The 14,944-nt window shown below is 46.1% G+C and overlaps 1 long non-coding RNA gene across 2 annotated transcripts in view; it reads right to left on the bottom strand.

Annotated features, from left to right (window-relative positions):
• The window catches only part of LOC126213599 (uncharacterized), a 144,523-nt gene that overhangs the window by 44,842 nt on the left and 84,737 nt on the right, over positions 1–14,944 (bottom strand). Inside the window, exon 1 of one of the 2 annotated variants that reach the window (XR_007541270.1) lies at positions 3,694–3,937. The exons of the other annotated variant lie outside the window; for it this stretch is intronic. This is a non-coding gene — a long non-coding RNA (uncharacterized LOC126213599). Of the gene's footprint in view, positions 1–3,693; positions 3,938–14,944 lie in introns of those variants that run through there. 2 annotated transcript variants of the gene reach the window in all.

The following is a 14,944-nucleotide window of genomic DNA, read 5'->3' on the forward strand; positions in this document are numbered from 1 at the left end:
ACGTTTGGCGCTCCATTCGCTGGGGTACCTGGTTCGAGAAGTCTAGGTTGGGCATGCGTGAAATTGTCTTGACGAGTTATCATTTTTGTTATCAGTCCTGTCAGGGGTGGGTGTGAGTGAGCGAACAGTCCTCGATTGGTATTCTTTTTGTCGTGAGGTTTGTTCAGAATACATTAAATAGAGGGGTAAGTTGGGTGGGCCTGGAGTAGTGATAGAGACTGATGAGTCACAGTTTGGTAGGAGGAAGTATGGGAGGGGTAAGCCTGTTTATAGGTGTGGGGCGGGGGGGGGGGGGTTGTATTATCGGGGTCTGGGTCTTCTGAATGTGTGTTTAGGGTTGTTCAACATCGTACAAAGAGGGAGTTGGTGGGGTTGATTCAGGAGTATGTAGAACAGGGGAGTACTGTAGTTTCTGATGGGTTTGCTTCTTATAGTGGATTGGGTCAGGAGGGTTACAATCGCAATGTTAAGCTTAAGAATTATGTGAGTGGGGCCTGTACAAATACTATAGAGGGGTTTTGGGGTTGCTGTTAAATCTGTTATTGGGAGGGGGAAGAGGCGCTCTTCCAACCTTCAGGCTCATTTACGTGAGTAATGTTGGTGGAAGAGTATCCTTGAGGGGGATTGTATTTTTAGGGTTTTCTTAAGGGCTGCTTGGGCGAGGGGGGTTGGTGAGGTAGTTGGGTGGGGGTGGTTGTAGATTTTGGTATTTGTTTTGTTGTGTTTTTTTTTAGTTCTAGGGTGTGTATGGCTTTTTTTTGTTTTTGGTTAGTATTTGTTTCTTTGGTTTTGGTTTTCAGGGGTGGGAATTTTATTTGGTTGTGGTTTATTATGTTTATGAGGTTGTGTGTATAGTGTTGTGCACACGCACAGGTGTGTGTGTGTGTGTGTGTGTGTGTGTGTGTGTGTGTGTGTGTGTGTGTGTGTGTGTGTGTGTGTGTGTGTGAGTGTGTGGTGAGTTGTCTGTCCATGTTTTTATCTTGCTAGATAATTTGTGGATCATGTGTGGGGGTGGTGGTGCTGCAGGTATTGGTGAGTAGGTTTTGTGTGTTTTTGATGACCTGTAAGGTCAAGGGAAGTGTTTAGTTCCAAATTTGGTGTTTTCTTGTGCTTTGTGAGGCAGTGGTGGTTGTAGGTTTGGGTTGTATGAATTGGTATCGGTAGTTTCTGTTGAGCTATATAGGTCAAGGGAAATGTTCGATTCCAGTGGTTATTGTTTCTAGTTGAATTTGGGAAGGTTGTCGTCGTTTTATTTTATCGTTTGGTTTAGTGGCTTGTGTTTATTTTTAGTTTGTCCCTACTCAAAAAACACCCATGGTGTGAATGGTCGTTTCCGCCATATTGGTGATGGTATTGGTCAAAGCACACGGGTGGAATCTGACGTTTCCGTTAACCCGAGAAATTAGTTGATCATCTTGCAGGAAGCGTAAGGCAACACATCTTTTGATAAGAGTCAGATTACAGACAGACAGCCTTGAGAGAAATTAGAACTGCATAGCATCGTAAAATATGGAATAGTTTCCAGGAAAGTTACATGTTTGGTCCGTCAAAACATTAGGGTGCTGAATAAAGAGTTACACGAGATTCTTTTATGTTAGAAAGGTGTGTGAAATTTGGAGGTGTGTTTTGTGCCACTCTCAACACCATGTACTCACAGTGATGGAGAAATAAGATATAAGGGATTATAGGCTAGCATCATGTATGTGTACAGTTTACCTGGAAAAAGGAGGAGTTTTAACACAAAAGCAAAAATATGGAAACAAGGAGTTTCTTTGTAAATCACATTGTAAAAGCGTGTGCTTGTCAGTTGTTACTAGAGAATAATACACTTCTAATTATAACACTCCTCAGAGGTCTATGAGACTTTCAGTGATTTAAGAGAAATCTACATGAATTACTGAGCTATCTGTGAAACAAGCTGAACCAGTCATTAGTTTGTGATGATTTTAATGCACTTCTTGAAGGATTCTGAGAGGTAAAAAGTACTATAACCATTATTTGCGTGTTTGAATCTGATTTTCGTAGTTAATTTTGCAACTTGTGAGCAGGAAGATAGTAGGATCCCGAATCAAAGCACATTTATTGACACAGCTCAGGCTGAAACAAGTGATGTGCAACAAATCGTTAATTGAAGAGGGAAATTTATTTAAAGTCCATAATAGTTTAAGGTCATATTCAACAAAACTACTACATTTTAATGGCAGTCTAAAATATTTCCAGGAACACGCATGTTCCGACTAATAATGCAGACATCTTTAGCGCATTTCTGGACAGTAATGTATTATGGAATAATTGCATGCCTAAGTTAATAGCAAAGAGGTGAACTATTCATGCATCGATTATCTACTGAATGTACACCACATTTCTCATTTTAAGTCTTCAAAGCGTTTGTATACCTACTACTGTTTCACAATCACTCATTTTCACGGCTATCTGTATGGGGATGGATGAAATTATTTTTACTTTTTGTCCAATTTAAAAAATACAGTAGCTACAATAAAAATTAATTTTTATTTTAATAGTTACTGAACGTAGTTTTCATTTCACAGCATTCATTTCTTTTATTGGAATACTTAAGTATCTTGTAGTGGTAAATTTATTATCACCAAGCTGGTGGGTCAGAATGGTTAACATCCTATTAATTAGACCATAAAATTATAAGTATTCCTATAGTATTTCAGGCTGTTGTGATTCAACAGCAAACGATTGTATGAATAAGATGTGCAAGCTACTGAAGCTATAAAATTAATTTTTCCCTTTTCCTGTCTCCTAGGGGCATATTTCAAAAACATCTTCCTCTCAGCAACGGCCTTGCGTACAAGTATTGGTTTACAATAACAAAATCTGGTTTAAGTATCACAAACTCATTTGTTCCTTTGGTTTAGAATGGCTCTAGAATAAAACTATTCGATTAATCAGTGAAACTATAATTGGCTGACCCCATTACGTCTGCTGTGTATTAAAGGTGAATAAATTTCGTAACTGTCCATTACAATTACATTTGGAAATGAAAAAGATGTTCATTTGCAAAACAACAGAACTTTAGAAATATTACTGTTAATCACAACACAGAAAGTGCACATGCTGGAGTACAGTAATACACACGACACCTTCTCATCTGTGGCATTCCACTTCTTGAATTGCTTGAAAGCAATTTTATTTTTAATTTAAAAACTTAACATCTCCTCTTATATGACGTTCATTACTTGGTATGTGTTCCGGTACCGCAATATATTACTCATGTTGAAGGTCTATTTGCACTTGAGATAGTTTACTGCAACAGCCTCTTACACAACAACCGTAAAATAACGAGAAATCAACTATACTGTTCTCATTATATTTGTTTTCCTTTCACGTTTGTCTCGTTTCGTTTTAATTCGTCACTTCCCGTGATGTTACACTGAACAGAAATAAACAAATAAGAAAAGCATGCTTCAGGAACTGCACGCTACAAGTTGAAACGAGATTTTGTTTTGCTGGCTCAGTTACTGTTAATATAATTTTGTTTTTTACCAACACGTGTTCACCAGTAAAAACACCAGTACTGTACCTTACGAATTTAACCTCAACATTCTGCAACTAGTTACGTCACGAGCTGTACAAGTAAAATACTGCACGTCTTTGCTACGTGACATACTAGGCGGGGAATCTTACATTTTCCAATCTACGTTAATGCGTGAAAATTGCTCTTACTCCACATAATGCAGTTGCTTTTGTGTTCTGCCAGTTTGCTCTGCAGAAGTTCATCAGCCATATTCTTCTTCTTGCTGCTTCCCTCTCTTCTTGGCTTCGAAATTTCAGCTAAAAGCACAGCATTGTTGACTTATTCAAGACAAAATTACACAGTACTTGCTATTTTAAACGAACAACGTACACGACCAACGTGGCTAGAAATGCCACGAAGTCCAGTCAGCTGTACGCCGTGCTATGCAATGACGGCCATACTTTCGCGGGCAGTGACACTTCGTGCTGCCGCCCGCTGCTGCTGCCCTCTCGCGCCGCTTTTCTACACTACGTGCAGCCGGCCAGGTGCGGATTCTCCGTCATTAAATGTCGTGCACTTTTCTCCATTGGTCCACCGTAGCAGCAACACAACAGTAACCCTAACGCAACAAACAGATAAAAGCTAAGGATGAGTTTTTACATTAACGGAAATTGAAGATGGTGATTGTCGACTGGATGGGCAGGCAAGGACATAATTAAGAGAGTAAGAATGACGTGGGCTAATCGGTAGTGTTTCCAACACTATACGATCTTTCATTTCATATTTTATTATCGTCCTATATATCATTTACATGATGTAGGAATTGTCACAGCAAAGTTGTCATACTAGTACAAGTACTACAGGCATAATAATGGAATATCACTTTCAAGGCATTTTTTAAAAGTACAAATTAGACATATAAATTAAAATTTTTGGCAATAAATTTACACACAATCAAAGTACTCATCTACGTCATATAAAGGTTTGCTTAAAAGGTAATTTTTAAGCTCAGTCTTAAATTTTACTTAATCTATTATTGCCTTCATGTACACTGGCAGAGCATTGTAGAGTTTTATTCCAAAATAACTTACATGCTTTTGGGTTTGTGTTGTCCTTACCCTTTCTACACACAAATTCTTACGAGTTCTAGTATTATAATTATGGCAGTCCTCATTTGTACGTAGATTTTTCATATGTGCTCTTGTACACAGAATGGTTTTAAAAAAATACAGTGATGGTATTGTGAGTATTTGCAGTTCTTTGAAAAGGGGCCTACAATGAGTTCTTGCAGAGTTATGTGTTATGATTCGTATAGCTCTTTTCTGAAATTTGAAGATATCTGCTAAGCTTGATTTACTTTTACCGCAGAACAATATGCCGTAAGACACGATGGACTGAAAGTAAGCAAAATACACTAGTCTAGTACAGTCTGTGCTGCATACTCTAGATAATATCCTCAATGCAAGCCTTTGGGATAAGTACTTGAGATGGTCTTTCCAGTGTAAGTTTTGATCAATGTGCATGCCCAAAAACTTTGTGGATTGTACACTCTCTATCTTCTTACCCATTAGTTTTAACTGGAGGTCCATATCTTGAGTTGCTTTGCCGTACTGTATATAATCGTACCAAACCTCCGCTTTGTCCGAAAGGGAAGCACTACGATTGTGTGTTCAGACTTGCATCTGTAATCCATTAAATCCATAGACACGAATCTACGATACCGTGTCCCTCAAAAATTGGTATTCTGTTAATATACCGTACTTTATAAACGTTTCTCTGTTCTCCCAAATTTTACTTCACACTGACACTGTTTCAATCAGATTCATAGACACAGACTTATGTTTGTGTCTTGCAAAAATTACATAGCATAAAGTATTGTATCTTGTAACTCGTTGCAGGCAGTTGGTAACTATGTAGAATGTGTTACCACAAACATTGGTGAGTATGAAATATTTTCGCCCGATATAATGAGGAGGTATTGGCGCTTCTAGCAATCCCATTAATAAAATATGTTTAAATACTAGATATTGCGCAGGAGATGTTTGTTATTTCTGAGATGTTCTTGTGAAACTTCCAAATGCGAAATGGGTCAAGTAATATGCGAGAGGCTCTCGATCGCACTTGTTGGTTGGCGTTGCCGACAGATGGCAGACCAACACGTTGGCTTCGTACTCACGCAAAAACTCCAGAACGCAAAGCAGAATGCATCTCAACTCACTGTGCTGCAAACTTCTGACTTTCCAGCAAAACGGCTTATGTGTTTTAAACCCTCATTTATGCAACATGTTAGATCGGCAAAGTTTCACAAATGGGCAGACAGAAAGAGAAGTGTAGGCAGGACAGATTCTATAAGGATTCAACGTTCACCTTTTGCATTATAAACAACACACATACAGTACTTGAGAGTATATCCCGCAGCAGTCTAGAATTTTTTTTTTTTTAATTTATTTAGCAGCTTATGATGTACATCTATGGAGTAAGTCCAAGTTCATACTTGCTTTGCCAGCTTTCCAATAAACTACATTACTCTTACTGGTTCTAACTATAGGTTTGCTAAGATAACTAATAAATTTTAGTCACAACATTCCTGGAAATTAACATCATAGTTACAAAATTTTAGATACTTTAACCTGAACGGATTTTATGAGGCATACATAGTCCATGTACCTAAATTACAGAGTATTTAATTGCAACAATTCTGTACTATTGGTCCATCATTTTATATATACAGTATAATAGTCACACGGTACAGACATACTCTAGATCCCGTTTTGTTTACAATTATAAAAAAGTTTAACAGCAATAATACTGTAGAAAACAAAATAATTAGATAAAACAATGCTGTTAAGAAGTTAACATATTTTACTTTCTCCTTTTCTCTGTACCTGTGTACATTTTCTTTTAGTTTACTGTGCCTGTTTGCTTCAGTTATTTTCTTTTGAAAGAAATTCTCTGAATGCATATAAAGGGGTTTGTGATAGCAGTTGTTTCATTGCTGTTTAAACTTATCCTTCGATTAGGCATTAGTGATGTGTGGTGGTAAAGAGTTGTACAAATTTACTGCCATGTAACCACTGCTTCTCTCATATTGAGTTGTGTTGTGCTGCGGAATTCTTAATTTCTTGCTGTTTCTGGTGTGGTGGTGGTGTACATCTACATTTTTGTTCAATTTATCTTTATGGTCCCGAGCAAGGAGCAGAATTTTATATATGTACAAACTGTAGAAGGTTACGACGTAATATTTTTTGAAAAGGGGTTTGCAGCAACGGTAGAAGTTAAGTGCAAGAACTGTTCAGAAGCTTATGTCCAGATGCTCACTGTCAGTTGCTGTGGTGAGACAGGCAAATGCAGGAATGAGTGAAAACTTAATTAACTGACCGTTTTACACTACTACCACGGTTCTCATCACTTACGTTGGTAATTCATCAATGATTCAAATACAATAATAAACACGAGCATCAAAGCATGTGTCCATCAAAAATTTGCTAACATGGAGCAGGTATAGCTACAACTTATACTGTTTTTTTTTTTTTTCTTTATTGTGATTTCATTCCCCTGCCCCATATGGGCAGGGGAGGGCTGTCAGCAGCACAATCCGCCGCTCTTCAGCCGAGTGACATGACAACTAAAACAAGAAGAAAGTAATACATACATAAGGAGGTAAAAAAAGGGAACATAAAACAGAGTAAGGGGAGAAAATCGAGGTAAAAATACACTGACATGTAGACGTTCATTGGGGACAGTTAAAAAAGTCACCAGAAAGTTAAAAAACACAGTTGGTGATTTGTAAAACACAGAGAAGACACTGGATGCGCATGCCCAGGTTAAAAGTTGGCCACAGTAGTAAAAACACTCCGAAACAACACACTTAAAACCCACTTGGAGCACACACGACGAAGAATAAAACTACCAGGTGGGACCTGCCGAGGGAAAGGTAAGAGAGGATGGAAAAGATGGAAAAGGAGGGGAAAGCATGGGGCAGCTGGGGAAGCGGCGGGAAGAAGAGAGGAGGGGCTACCGTGGGTTCACGAAGAGGCAGGAGACACATGGGGCGGGAGAGGAAAAGGGAAGACAGGGCAGGAGGGAGCGCAGAGACACTGAAAGAAGGCACAAGAGATGGAGGGGGAGTAGGAGGTGGAATCCGCTCAGAAGGGGGGAGGGGGAGGAGAGGGAGCCCTGAGGAGGAGGCAAGAAGAGGGGGTTAGAGTTGGTAGGAAGGGTAGATGTCAGGGCGAAGCTCATCATCCGGGAGCGGTAGACGGTGGAAGTTGTGTTGGGAAAGGAGATGGAGGGTGTGGAGATGGAGAGAGGGAGGGACACAACGGTAAAGGCGCGGCAACTGGTCGGGAGTGGAGAGGATGGGAGACACCAGGGGGTGAGGGGGATCAAGGCGGCGGACAATATATAGTGTGCGGATGTGTTCAAGGAAAAGGAGAAGGTGGGGGAAGGGGATGAGGTCATAGAGGATGTGCGTGGGGGACGGAAGGCGGACGCGGAAGGCGAGGCGGAGTGCATGGCGTTCAAGGATTTGGAGGGCGTTATAGAACCGGGGAGGGGCGGAAACCCAAGCGATGCTGGCATAACAAAGGATCGGGCGGATCATGGATTTGTAGGTGTGGAGGATGGTGGAAGGATGCTGACCCCATGTCCGGCCGGACAGGAGTTTCAGGAGGCGGAGGCGGTTGTGAGCTTTGTTTTGGATGGTAAGGAGATGGGGAGTCCAGGTGAGGTGGCGGTCGAGGGGTGAGGCTAAGGTATTTGAGGGTAGGAGTGAGGTGGATAGGACGGCCATAAATGGTGAGTTAGAAATCATGGAGGCGGAAGGAGCAGGTGGTGCGGCCTATGATGATCGCCTGGGTCTTGGAGGGATTTACACGGAGGAACCACTGGTTGCACCAAGCGGTGAATTGGTCAAGTTGGGTTTGGAGAGTATGTCGGGACCCGTTGAAGGGTAGGATAAAGGGCTAGGAAGGCGGTGTCATCAGCGAACTGGAGAAGATAAACAGGAGGGGGAGGTTTGGGCATATCAGCAGTGTACAGGAGATAGAGGAGAGGGGAAAGGACAGAACCTTGGGGCACGGCGGCAGAGGGGTAGAAAGTACGGGAGTTGGAATTGTGGATAGTCACATAGGAGGGACAATGGGAGAGGAAGGAAGCAACGAGATGGACGAAGTACAACTTATACTGCTGCGGGTGGTAGATATGTAGCATAGGTTACCACAAACATTTGTGAATATGAAATATTTTCAACTGAAATAATGTAGAGCTATTGGCGCTTATAGCAATCCCATTAATAAAATGTGTTCAAACAGTTCATATCGCGCAGGAGATGTTAGTTATTTCTGATTTTTTCTCGTGTAACGTCCAAATTCGGAATGGGTGAAGTAGTATGCGAGAGGCTCTCAATCACACTTGTTTCTTGGCATTGCCGACAGATGGCAGACTGACACATCGCCTTCGTACTCAACGCAAAAACTCCAGAGCGCAAAGCAGAATGCCATCCGAGGGTTGGATTCCCTCATTCGAAGGCGTCCGATTGCAAAGCCTGGGCTACTCTCAGGTTGGAATCTCCGTCTTCGAAGTTTGTGTCCGTCTGTCTGTCTGTCTGTCTGTCTGTCCGCCGCTTACTGCTGTAGCTGTTCGTTCGTCCGTCCGTCCGCCTGCCTGCTCGCTGTTCGTCGCCGCCGCTACCGCTGCTGCCTGCAGTTAGTCCGTCTGTTCGCCGCCGCCGCCTGGGCGCCGCCAGCCAGTGCTCGCCGCCGCTGCCGCCGCTGCCGCCGCCGCCGCCATCGCCGTCTTCGTCTTCCTCCGTCCTCGCCTTCCTCCGTCTTTGTCTTCGTCTTCGTCTGTCCCCTGTTTGTGTCCTTTCCTTCTATGCGTTATTGTTTCTCCCTGACGTCATATCCACCCCCACCACCACCGCCACCGCTACCACCACCGCCATAGTTTACACTTCCCCTTCCGCCGCCTCCACCACTATAACGTGGTGTGCCCAGTCCCACCCCCCTCCTTCCATCCCACCTCTTCTCAGTCTCCCTTCGCCCTCGCTCTTTGACGCCCCCTCTCCAGCTTCTTTCTCCCGCTCCTCTCGATCTGATCCTTTCCCCCCACTCCCACAGCCTGTCACTGCAGCTCCGGCTAGGGTGGTGGGCCGTCGGGCCACTGTCCATGCCCAGCTCTCCCCGTCACCTTCGCCATCACCGCCGCCACCGCCACCGCCACCGCCACCGTCATCGTCATCGTCGCCGTCGCCTTCGCCTTCACTGTCACCGTCACCATCTCCGGCGCCGACTCCAGCCCCGGGACTTGCCACTCCCCGCCACATTCCAGTTGTTCCCATCCCCCACACTTCCTCGGCCGCCATCAAGCGCCCCAGTGGCACCCCTGCCTCGTCTGCTCCAAAAAACGCTCCGCCTCGTCCCCCTTCCCCCACCCCTGATGCTGTGGATGTCTCCCCGCCCGTCCCTGCCCCCTCCTCCTCCTCCTCTACCCCTTCCTCCTACCGCTACCTCCTCTCCCATCCGGATCCCTCCCTCCTTGAAGCCCGGAACCTGACCCTCTTCCTCCGCCAGAATTGTCCTGGTGCCCCCATCTCCCTCCTCACTCCTCGCCGTGATTCGGTACTCATCTCTTCCCCCAGCCCTACCCTCCACACAGAACTTCTTTCCCGCATCCCTGTCACCCGCTTTGGCCCTCATGCCTCTCTCACCCCTGCTCCCTCGCCACCTCCCTCCCGCCAACCCCAATCTCCGCGTCGCCCGCCGACCCTCACCGCCGTGATCACTCGGCTCAGTCCAGTGATCACGGAGGAGGAGGTGTTGGCGGAGCTTCAGGCCCATCCCCATCTGGAGGTGCGTGCAGTTCGCCGGATCCATAACGCTGCCGGCCCCACCCGCCTTATGCGGGTTTTTTCTGAGCATACCCCCTCCATAGACCGTCTCCTGAAGGAGGGTGCCCTCCTTTTTAACCAGCGTTATAAGGTTGACCCCTCCCGTTCCCCTCCTCAATCCCTCCACTGCCAAAGGTGCTTGCGGTATAATGCGCACCCAACATCTGAGTGCCGCGAGGCCCCCACCTGCCCGCACTGTAGGCAAGCCCACTTTTTACGGCAGTGCCCCAATCTCCAGTCCCCCCCCCCCCCTCCTGTAATACCTGTAACATCCCTCATCCCACCTACTCCCAGAAGTGTAAGGCCCGACCCCCTCCTACCACTCCTGAACTCACCGTTCCTGTCCGCCCTCTGGACGCCCCCACCCCCCCTGGCAACTCCCTTCGCCCACCCCCTACCGCTGAGGACATCATCAGATTCCTCACCATTGTCCTGCAGAATGTTCATCCTTTTCAGCGCCCACACACCCTCCAACAGATCTCCCTCGCCACCAGTTCCGTTTTCCACCTCAAAATGTACGCCACCTCTCGAACAACCAGGCCCATTTCACCTTCTCCCGTCTTGACACCCTCGTTTAAATCCCTGTCATGGCACGGCAGCACCGTATCCTTTTCAACAACATCCGCTCCCTTCCTGCCAACAAGAACCTCTTCCTACACACCCTTGCCACCCACCGCGTGGATGCCTTCCTCCTTAATGAAACCTACCTCCAACCCCACCACACCGTCCACACTTCGCCCTACCTCCTCCACCGCTCCGATAATCCCCTCTCAATTGCGCGTGGTGGAGTTGCCATTGGGCACCATCGCCAGATCCCCATTCGGCTCCAACCTCTCCTCCCCGACCCCACCGAACACCTGATCCGTAGTCTCTTCTTCCCCGGCCTTACCGTTACCTGCGCCACCATCTATGTCCGCCCTAACGCCCCTATTCCCTTCGACTTCCTCTCCCACATTGACCGTACCTTCTCCTCCTACGTGATCGCCGCTGACCTCAACATCCATAGTCGTTCCGCCGCCCAGTTACGGCGGTGGCATCGGTTCCTCTCCTCCCTTCAAGGCGACCTCATCCCCATCCCCCAGCACACCCTTCCCGAATCCGACTCCACTCCTGCTGTTATCCTCTCCTCCCCCAACCTCCTTGGCCGCATAACGGTGGATGTCCTGGAGCCTATTGGTAGCGACCATCTCCCTGTCCTCCTCACCATTTCAGACGGTCGTCGCCTCCGCCCTGACCCTCATAATGACCCTCCCCCTAAGTATGTCCATGACTATTCCCGTGCCGACTGGACTGCCTACCGCGATACCCTTTCCACCCAGGTCGACAGCCACCCCTTCACCTACCACCACCCTGACGATGTAACCCATGCCATCTCCTTTCTCCAGCAGACCTTGTCTGAGGCCATGGAGGCCCAGTCCCTACTGTCGCCATCCACCCCCACCATCCTACCTTACCCCCACTGGCCATCCTCCTCCTCCGTGAATCCCGTCGTCTCTACCGTGCTTTCCTCCGAACGCGTGACCCGGACACACTACGACGTCACCGGTAACTCCAGCGACACATTCGTAATTTGCTCGCGGCTAAGAAACGCCGGGACTTGCGACAGACATGCACCCGTTTAAATGCTACCCTACCAATCAACTCGTCTAAGTACTGGTCGACTTCCGTCGCCTTACCAGAACTAATCCCTCCCCCTATTATCCTCTTCTCCATGATGATCACCCTTTCCCTGACACCCTTAGTAAGGCCAATCGCTTTGCCTCCTACCTCTCCGATGTATTTTCCATCCCCGATGATCCCCGGTTCGATTACTCCCTCTTCCCGGATATCCGCGGTCGAACTGACACCTCTGTCCCTCCCCTCGCTCCTGGTTTCCAGTACTTGGACAACATTGCACACACGGAACTCAATGCCCCTATCACTACACAGGATCTCATTGCTACACTCCGCACAAAATGCACCACCGCTCCTGGTCACAATCGTGTCACCTACCGCCACCTTCGTGAAGCTCCTGTCTCTTTCCTCTTCACCCTGTCCAGGCTCTACAATGTAGTCCTGTCCACCGGTTACTACCCCGACCTGTGGAAAACCTCCCGTATCCTCATGTTCCTTAAACCTGGCAAACCGCCGTCCGCCGTCTCCTCCTACCGTCCCATCAGCCTTACCTCGGTCTTCAGCAAGGTCCTGGAATCTATCCTCACCCGACGCATCCACCAGCATCTCCGCCAGCACCGCCTCCTTCCCGTTACCCAGTGTGGCTTTCGGCCGTCCTTCTCTTCCGACGACCTTCTCCTTCACCTCACTCATCTCCTTTCCGAACAGCTTAATTCCCATCGCTCCGCCATCTTCCCCTCCCTGGACCTCGAATGTGCATATGACTGCGTATGGCATTCCGGTCTCCTCTTCAAGCTCCAAACCTTCGCCCTTCCCATTAACTACGTCCGTCTGATCGGCTCCTCTCTCTCCCACCGTCCTTCCTATGTCACCATCCATAACACCGATTCCTACACCTTTTTCCCCTCCGCCGGTGTGCCCCAAGGCTCTGTCCTCTCCCCCCTTCTGTACCTTTTGTACACGGCGGACATGCCGCCGCCATCACCCCCCGTCCACCTTCTCCAGTTTGCCATTGACACCGCCTTCCTTGCCCTTGCCCCCACACTGCAGCGCTCCCAACACCTTCTCCAATCCCATCTTGACCGGTTCACCGCTTGGTGCAACCAGTGGTTGCTCAGGGTCAATCCTTCCTAAACCGAGGCGATCATTGTAGGCAAAACCACTCCTTCCTTCCGCCTCCTTGATTTCTACATCACCATCTATGGCCGTCCTATCGCCCTCACTCCCACCCTTAAGTACCTTGGCGTCACCGTCGACCGTCGACTCTCCTGGACTCCCCACCTCCGGACAATCCAAGCCAAGGCACGCTCCCGATTCAGTCTCCTCAAGCTCCTCTCCGGCCGTACGTGGGGTCTGGACCCCTCCACCATCCTCCACACCTATAAGTCCCTCATCCGCCCTATCCTTTGTTATGCCCATCCGGCTTATATCTCCGCCTCCCCTACCTTTTATAAATCCCTCCAAATCCTTGAATGCCATGCTCTCCGCCTCGCCTATCGCATCTGTCTTCCCTCCCCTACGCGGATCCTGTATGATCTCATCCCCTTCCCCCACCTCCTCCTTTTCCTTGAAAGGATACGGATCCTGTACACCTCCCGTAAACTCGATCCTCCTCACCTGCTCGTCTCCCCGCTCCTCTCCCACACCCGCCCGCTGCACCTATGTGTTTCTTCCAATTTAATCACTCATCAATGGACACAACTAAAAATTTTGAATATTCTACCTTAGCTATATGCTTCTGATTAAGGTCTATATTTATTAATGGTGTCATACCATTTACTGTACAGAACTGTATGTACTGTGTCTTATCAAAATTCAGTGAGAGTCCGTTTACAAGAAACCACTTAGTAATTTTCTGAAAGACATTATTGACAATTTCATCAGTTAATTCTTGTTTGTCGTGTGTGATTTCTATATTTGTATCGTCATCAAAGAGAACTAACTTTGCCTCTTCATGAATATAGAATGGCAAGTCATTATATATTAAGAACAACGAAGGACCCAAGACCGACCCTTGTGGAACCCCATTCTTGATAGTTCCCCAGTTTGAGGAATGTGCTGATCTTTGCATATTATGAGAACTGCTTATTTCAACTTTCTGCACTCTTCTGGTTAGGTACAAATTAAACCATTTGTGCACTGTTCCACTCATGCCACAATACTTGAGTTAGCAGAATTTCATGATTTACACAATCAAAAGCCTTTGAGAGATCACAAAAAATCCCAATGGGTGGTGTTCGGTTATTCAGTAATTCAAAATTTGTTTGATGAAAGCATATATGGCATTTTCTGTTGAAAAACCTTTCTGGAAACCAAACTGACATTTTGTTAGTACTTCATTTTTAAAGATATGTGACGCTACTCTTGAATACCATACTTTCTCAAAAATTTTGGATAAAGCTGTTAGAAGGGAGATTGGGCAGTAATTGTTGACATCAGATCTATCCCCTTTTTTATGCAAAGGTATAACAATAGCACATTTCAGTCTATCAGCGAAAATGCCCTGTTCCAGACAGCTATTACACAGGTGAATGAGAATCTTACTTATCTGTTGAGAACAAGCTTTTAGTATTTTGCTGGAAATGCCATCAATTCCATGTGAGTTTTTGCTTTTAAGCAAGTTTATTATTTTCCTAATTTCAGAGGGAGAATTGGGTGAGATTTCAATTGTATCAAATTGCATAGGTATGGCCTCTTCCATTAACAGCCTAGCATCTTCTAATAAAGATGCCTCAGAACATGTCCTACCAACTTATCCCTTCTTCAAGTTGTGCCACAAACTTCTCTTCTCCCCAATCCTATTCAATACCTCCTCATTAGTAATGTGATCTACCCATCCAATCTTCAGCATTCTTCTGTAGCACCACATTTTGGAAGTGTCTATTCTCTTCTTGTCTAAACTATTTATTGTCCATGTTTCACTTCCATACATGGCTACACTCCATACAAATACTTTC

Source organism: Schistocerca nitens, chromosome 11, assembly GCF_023898315.1.
Source record: "Schistocerca nitens isolate TAMUIC-IGC-003100 chromosome 11, iqSchNite1.1, whole genome shotgun sequence".
NCBI lineage: Eukaryota > Metazoa > Arthropoda > Insecta > Orthoptera > Acrididae > Schistocerca > Schistocerca nitens.